The following is an 8,288-nucleotide window of genomic DNA, read 5'->3' as shown; positions in this document are numbered from 1 at the left end:
CCAGGCTCTTAATTACTTTGTTATCCTGTTTCCTTGTTAAGAGAAGAAGGGTTTAAGGAAGGCACCGAGAGAGAAGGCAGTGAGCACTAGAAGTGCAAAACAGTGGGGCTGTCAGAAAGCACACCTGTCTCCTTCCGGCATCGTGAGCAGAATTTTTAAACGGCAGAGTATGTATGTGATGACACATCTCTGGATTAAATTACGTCTCCCTGGTAAAACATGTACAGATAAGTCTTTAGTTCATTCAGACTGAAAGGTGAGAGCAGAGAACAGCTGGAGTGTCAGATTTCTTCTAGAAGTTCCTGCCTGATTGTTACTAAGAGGGCTACTACAGTACTAGTTAGTTCATTAGTCATGGATTGGGTGTTAGAGGAGTGAAACGATGAGCAAAATGTAGCGTTGGCCCTTTAGCAGTGGGGTGAGAGGGGAAGACACACAGCAGATGTCTCATCCTGCACGTGACATGCTGTGACGGGCATATTCAGGGCGTTTGGTCAGTGTTTGTGGAAGAAGAGGGGGAGCTGTGAGGCAAAGAAAAGTCATCAAAGAGGCAGTCCCTAAGCTAAGTCTTAAAGGACTCGTGAAAAACTGGTGAGTCAGCCGGTGAAGGGAAAGGACACTCAAGGCAGAGAGGATAGCGGAAGTCCAGAGCCGTGAGTGTGCGAGGGGTGTGTTACGGAGCCACAGGCACAGGCTCTGGAGGATCAGTGCAGTGTCACCAGGCAGTGGCAAGTGCCCCTAAAGGAGGCCGCGAGGAGGAGGAGAGCGGGTCTTAACCACCCATGTGCGTGGAGCTGGTTTCCTCAGAAAACAGCTAAGAATGGAAAGGACAAGTTCAGGTGGCATTTTAGACCACTGACCTCAGTATGGATGAGGAATTTGAAGAAGCCTGGAGACAATTATGCCCCACTCTTCTGAGGAGCAGTGTTTTTATTTTCAAGTGGAACTTTCATGCTGCCACCTCCTCACCTGTCCCTACTGAAAGGTTCATAGGCCGGCAGAAGGGAGAACCTGGCTTAAGTAAAGTTAATCAGGTTTCTTTACGGTACAGCTCCTCGGGGCTGCTGTAGGCTAGTGTTCATTCTGGATCGTCACAGCAGGCGCATGGTACACAGCCACCCTCAAAGCTATTTGACTCTAGTGTCCTTTTTTAATAGAAGTGTCTAACAACTGGTTCCACCAAACAGCAATTTGGTAACTTCTAGACCAGGTAATAGCAAGAAGAAAGGGGTCTGAAATAAGGTATAGATGAAGGGAGGAAATAAGTTCTAATTGTATTTAGGAAATTACAAGCAAGACTTGATCTTGGGAAGTAAGGAAGAAGTAGGAGGCGGAGGCTGAACCCCCATCTGTGTGACTAAATTTGGGTGGTGGTATCATTGAGTTTGGAAATAGGGGATAAAGAACTGAATTGGGAAAAAGACTTTAGTTCTGGACATGTTGAATTGTAAAGCACCTGTAGAATTCAGGAGACAGACTGGTAGATAACTGGACATGCACGTGAAGACATGGAAAGATAAAAATTTGAATGTCATCAGCACATTATCAGCAGTCATTAAAATCATGAAAATGGATGAGATTTCAGAGAATCGTGAGTACTGACAACGTTTAAGTAATAAGCAGAGAAAGAATTCTGGAAAGGAGAGAGGCGATAGAGTTTCAGGAAGGAGGAAGTAGATGACAGTGTCATCCTTCAGAGAATGTGAGTGTCCATTGGATTTGGGCAGTTAGGTCCCCAGTGACCTTAGAGCAGTTCAGTGAAGTGGTGGACAAAAAGCCAAATGGCAATAAATTGAGGGTGTAGGGCTGCCTGTGGGGGCCAGGCGAGGCTAGTGAAGACAGTGGGAATAGGCTACTCTCAAGGAGTTTGGATGAAAAGAGAAAATAATTAGCAAAAAAGAATTTTTTAGAATGAGAAGGACTTATATTTTATATGTTGAAATGAAGGAACCGATAAAGGAGATCCTGAAGATGTAGATAATAATTTAGAGAATTGGGGAAACATGGACATATAAGAAAAATACCTTGCACAGTATATAAAAATCACTTGTATCCTTCGAGTTGGATGGATACTGGTAAGTTTGGGAGGAAATAAACGTAAGAAGAGATAGAAGTTAAATGAGTTTATACTGATAGCCTCAGTTTTCTTTGACCCAGATTTTTCAGAGACACATATATACCCATACATAATTACAGTTTTAAAATTCTTTCATAGTTACATGTTTTATTAATCACATCTGAGAAAAGTCATTGATTTTCATTTTGTACCGCATTATCTTGTAAGGACAAGATACAGTGACAACTTCCAAGCGTTTTGCATATCAGAGCTGAAACAGAAAGTATCTCCATAATTGAATTTTCACTTATTTGTAATAAGTTTATCCTTAGGAGGGTACTTTCATAGTGTTTGATCACAGATGAGTTTGGGCATTGCTATCACTCAATAATGTTACGCATCTGTCAGGCTCTCTCCTATACTATATATTATTTTTTTCTCCGTGAAGCAAATATTTATTGGCGGCCTGTGGCAATAAGATACACCTAGGTCCTCTTTCCTTGGTATATTCACAAAAGCCTCTGAAACTAATTTCCAAGTCAGGCCATACTAAGGCCTGGCATAATAAGTTTTCATCGTTAACAGTTTTTTTGTGTTTGTGGGGTTTTTTTGTTTTTATTTTTTTGAAGCAAGGATAAGACACTGTCTTAACCCAGTAGTTGTCCATTGATTAATAAGTCAAAGAAGACATTGATGAAGCATGGTATTCTGAATATCCTTTCCACAGCATAGGTAATGGGCCATCCTGAAACTCTGGTGAGATGCTTATCATTTTCAGATTTTGGAGTGGCTGAGAAAACCCTATTACACCTTGAATTATCACTAGAAACATGAATTCAGCCAAATAAAAACAGTGCCTCTGCCTACTGAGGTTGTCAATTTCCATCTTAACAAAAGTGAACATTTCTCCTTTAGATTAAAATCAAGAAAATCCCCTCTGTCCAGGATTCAATAATGGGGTGCAAGAAAGAGGAAAACTGAAGCTATTCCCTCTTTACACCTGAACAGTGAATTCATTCTGATATCAAATATTTGTTATGATTCTGCTATAGCCAGGTGCTTTATTGTGTTTAGAGATCAAGTTACTGTTCATTCTTGGTAAGTAAGAAAAATCCATGTTTTAGGACTCTGAATAGTAACTTTATATATTGTATATATATATTAAAAATAAATATATATATATTATATATAATATATATTCCACCTATTCAACAAAATTGTAATTTTCATCATCTCTTACGAATGATGAACTGTATTCACTCTTTGGAAAGGGCTTATAGGAAATTAAAGTCTCCATATACTTTCTATATAAGACCATAGAAACCAAATTCTCAACTGGGAGCAAACTTAGGTTTTGCTCTGAAGGTTTATGCTTGCCTGGCCTTAGAGTGGTTGGCCAGGAACTCAAGGTGGAGTTTCTTTCCTCTAAGTTACTTTTTCACTGATGCCACCCTGAAAAAATTTGGAGGGAGTATTTTTTGAAATAGCTTTATCTCCGTAACCCTTTAAAAATGCTTCAGGGCATGGGGAACATAACTGTCAAAATGTTCAAGCAACTCTTGTCGATTTAAGTGTAATTGATCAGGAGCAATACAGGAAGGAGCTGGGTACAAAAGACAAAAGGCCTGAGGCTATTTCATGTATTGTTTTTGGCTTATTGTACAAAACAGAGAAAGTCTCATACACTCAGGCAGTCAAGGTCCACTACTGTTCTCTCCTTTTAGTAGAAATAAAAGAGAGCTAGTTTCTCAATAGCAGCATTCTATCCTTAAGTGGGTACACAGTGATATTCTAATGGTCTCTGGAGCAGAGAATAATTCCATGGCAGGTCTGACATCCAGTCACCGGGTTCTCTGTAACTTAGTCTTTCATGGCCAAGGACTATAATCATTATTTCCATTTGTATTTAGCATCTCAAAATTGAAAGGATTCCATGGACAACAAAACAGTAAGTGAATTCATGAAGTGTTTTAGTATGCATAAAATAATAAACTATAAAAATACAAATCATCAGTAAAACTTTTTCTTTCCGGAGAACTATATTCAGAAATTAATGTAAGCATCTAAGGTGCGCATGTTTTTTCACCCATGATCATGTTTGTGTGTGTGTGTGTGTGTGTGTGTGTGTGTGTGCATTCCACTGCTACGGGAGACATGCAAAATAATATCAGATTTGCTACTATATGAAGTACTGGTTTCTCCCAAGATCTGTGCACTCGCAGGGTTCGTTCAGGAAGGTGAGTGCCCTACCACCACATCACAGTCATATCTCATCACCTTCGGCAGGAATAATTTACAGTTTAACCTTACATGCAGGCATATTAAATTAGTATTACTCATCAGAACTTGCTTATTAATAAAACAAATTGAATTAGCCACTGGAGAATCATGTTTGGAAATTCAATGACAATTTTACATTTTTAATAAAGGCTCAGAAATATTATTGCAGAGCAGGTGGTACAGAAAACTGGTCAAATTTGACATTCATTAATAATTGAAGTGTGGAACGTAACAGGTGAAAATTGATATTGATTTCTTTCGTCTAATATTTGGAAGAGTTCTAAAAGGTAAATAAAATGATAACAAGACATATCAAGTCTCAATGATTTGTTTGATCACCTCCTCCCCACATTTCACTCCTTCACCTACCATGTTTTGAATAATTCAATGCCCATAGTCTTTCCATTTCAGTGCATTATAAAACACACTCAAGCTGGGTTTCAATCATATTAGACTGAAAACTGAACTTTTTATGAAGGATTATTTAAAAACAAATGTGTAGAGCCCAACAGCCTTTGAAACCAAACAATCCTGGGAATTCAGTAAGGAAATGTCAACACTGTGGAGAACTTTTGGATTCAGAAAATTCAGTAATCCTACTTGATGTATGTTAACCGTATCAATATTAACAACCTTCTGCTTGATTTTAGCACTGATTTGAGAGCTGAGTTACTACTGGTCTTGTATTTTAACTAGTTGTGAAAGCACTGAGAGAGTTGTTCTTGGGTTGAACTTGACCTGCCTCTGGGAATGCTCTCTGTTCTATCCGTCTTGAAAAGCTTTATGCAAGTGCATTTCTCTGCCTTCTTTCTTCTCATCTTCACCCCTTGGGAAAACAAAAGATGCTCAAATATAGATGTGAACACTGCAGATGCTCTGTTTGGCAATGGTGTCTTTCAGCTTCCCAGTGAAAAATTATATTGCTGACCACCCATTTGACTGAAAAGTGACTCATTTTACTGACAGATATCTGGCTTGAGATGCCAAAAGAAACAGGTCATTTCAAATTTCCTTTTTAATTTTAAGTCATAGCTTTGTGTTGCAACACTACTTGTTCAAAAGTTAGATCATGAAGGTTCCTTCCTATGACCTCCAAATAATCAAAATGTTCTTCAATAGGCTATATTAAAAGCAAGCAGAATATTCCTAATTATCAATCTTTCTCTTGAGTCATATAGTTCTTGTAATTTCAAGGAAGAGAAACTCAAATGTAAAGTGTTACAATAGCCAAGCCTACCAGCACTGTTATCTAACCATTCAGCAATTTTCTCTGCCAAGTCACTCTGAACCTTAGACTACTGAGAATGTGTTTTTAATTAATTTTTAAGGTTCTCCTCTTTTGAGTTAAAAAATGGTCACAATTTTTACAAGTAAAATTAAAGAAAAAACACAAAATAGAACATCCGAGATATTTCCATTAGGCATTATCTATATATAAACATATATATATATAATTTTAATATCTATACATATATAAAGGCACTGGGATAAATCTCCATCTTCTGTGTCAGTGGGACATAGGTCCATTATCTTAGGAATAGGGAACTCCTTTCACAATGGAAGTGAGGAAATTGGCTGGACCATCCTTCTTGAATATAATTCCATGAAGCCACCATTTAAGGTCGTCTGGATCTTGGTTCCTTCTAGCAATCTACTACTCCAACAGTGTGTAGTTCATCAAATTCAGGTCTTTCTGAAGCCAGGCTAGAAATACAAAGTGAGGTGGACGACTAAGGTAACTGACCAAAAAGGAGGAAAGGAAGACGAGCAAAACAATTTCCCAATTTCATTTTTCCCATATTCTCTGTGCTTGACAAGGGAAAAAATATTCGGGTCTGAGTTCCTCTCATTCTTAGCCATTGTTGGTTCAAAGTCTGAGAAAAAAAAAAGGTAAAAACAAAAATATGGAGTCCAGAATTCCGTTAGCTCTCTTGCATGTAATATCACAACTTAAAAGTTCTTCCAAAATGGAAGGATAAACTTTTAAAACTATAGCCCAATCTTTTCAATCTAAACAAGTAAACACTAAAAATATATTTTAGAAATCCAGCAAACACACTAACCACAGTCAAAGCAAAGGAAGGCTTATGGCTTACCAAATGACAGTGGCTGTCTACAAGAGAGAGAACGAGAATACTCCAAAATTCTATCTGACCTGGCAGAGCTCAGCACAGCTACTATTCTTCTTTCCTAAAATCAAGGCATAAAGAAATTGAATAAAACTTGCCAAAATGTCACCTGGTGCATCCAAAAGCAGATTAAAGAAGGGAATGTCCAGAAATCAGGATGAAGAAAACTACTTAGAGAAGCCCCTTCTCCTATCAGTGGGCCACCAGGGCTTATCTGGGTAATAAAATGATAATAGGCCTTTTTGGTTAAATTTCAGTTAACATTTTAAAAATATCCAATCAGAATGACAGGCATTTCCAGAAGTATCAGTTTTCTTCATCCTCACCCTTTCACAAATGTGAAAACTGAGGCTCAGTATAGCTGTCAAGGGATTTTCCTAAATCATTGAAGCTGTAAATTTGGGACCGAAGTCTAAATCAGTTTCTCATTTTATCTTCTTAAAATTCTGTTTAGGGACATGGGGAGGGGGAAGGGTAAGCTGGGACGAAGTGAGAGAGTGGCATGGACATATAGACACTACCAAATGTAAAATAGATAGCTAGTGGGAAGCAGCCAAATAGCACAGGGAGATCAGGTCGGGGCTTTGTGACCACCTAGAGGGGTGGGATAGGGAGGGTGGGAGGGAGACGCAAAAAGGAGGGGATATGGAGATATATATATACGTATAGCCGATGCACTGTTATACAGCAGAGACTAGCACAACATTGTAAAGCAATTATACTGCAATAAAGATGTTAAAAAAATATATAAGAAAGCTATACTATAAAATAGATACAGTGATAATATATCTGAGAGGTGGAATTATGGCTGCTTTTTATTTTTTTAATCTATTTTTGGATTATTTGATTACATGATTTCTCTATAAAGAAAATGAATCTCTTGTGTAATAAAAGTTACTCAAAACCAAAATAACAAAACAAAACAAAACAATTCTATTTAGGAAGAGAGGATAGAATGAAGGTTTGAGCATAGAAATCATTCTGGAAATCACTGAAGATAGTGGGTCTGTAGTGCAGTTTCATTTGTAGTGGGTTTGGCTTATATTCTTATATTTAGTTTTATTTCTATACAACTATCAAAGAAGGAGAAAGAAGTTAGGTAATATTTGCATTTGCAACTAATCAAAGCAGAATTGCTTTTAGCTTTAACAAAAAGATCGTCTGTGATCTCAGATTAACATCTTTATTCTTAAATGGAGCATAAATAACATTTATTGGCTAAGATTATTTGCAATAAACAAGACTGTTTACTGTTTACCACCTAGCATCTCACTGAGATGCTAAAACCTTATACTGAGCTCTCATTTTACCAGAGTGAATTTAAATTAACTTCAGCAGCCAGAATTAATGAAACCGGGTAAATGATGCAAAGATGTTCCACAGGGTATTCTGTTTTAATTAGAGACAGAAAATGTGAGTCATTAGAGGTTTGAAAAAATGTTGCATTGTATTACTTTCTCATATTTTGAATCTAGGAATATAGATGAAAACTAAAACATGTTAGCCACTTCAGTTCAGTTTTAATGTATATCAGCTCTGAATTTATATTGAGTGAATAGTAAAGAGTCTGAATGAAGAACATAATCTGGAGGCATTCAGGTACAAGTCCTAAATTTTATTAGAAGTTGAGTATCTGTTAATTAGCAGGCAGCTATATAACTTAACTATAAAGCCACTACAATTCAAACATTGTAGCACTACCACATGAATGAACACATATACAAATTAAACAGAAAATAATATCCACAAAGAGTTCTTAGTATGTCTGGGAAGTTTGATTGTGATAAAGTCAAGTTATAATCTTTAAAATTGATGCCTAGAAA

General features: G+C 37.3%; 1 long non-coding RNA gene across 1 annotated transcript in view; it reads right to left on the bottom strand.

The window, feature by feature from the left end:
- Positions 1-8,288, bottom strand: part of LOC111171135 (uncharacterized) — a 196,788-nt gene that overhangs the window by 2,161 nt on the left and 186,339 nt on the right. The window lies entirely within an intron of this gene.

The sequence above is a fragment of the Delphinapterus leucas genome, chromosome 1 (assembly GCF_059928025.1).
Source record: "Delphinapterus leucas isolate spDelLeu-1000000601 "Yukka" chromosome 1, BTC_Dleu_Yukka2, whole genome shotgun sequence".
Lineage (NCBI taxonomy): Eukaryota > Metazoa > Chordata > Mammalia > Artiodactyla > Monodontidae > Delphinapterus > Delphinapterus leucas.
This window is presented reverse-complemented; position numbering and strand designations above follow the sequence as displayed.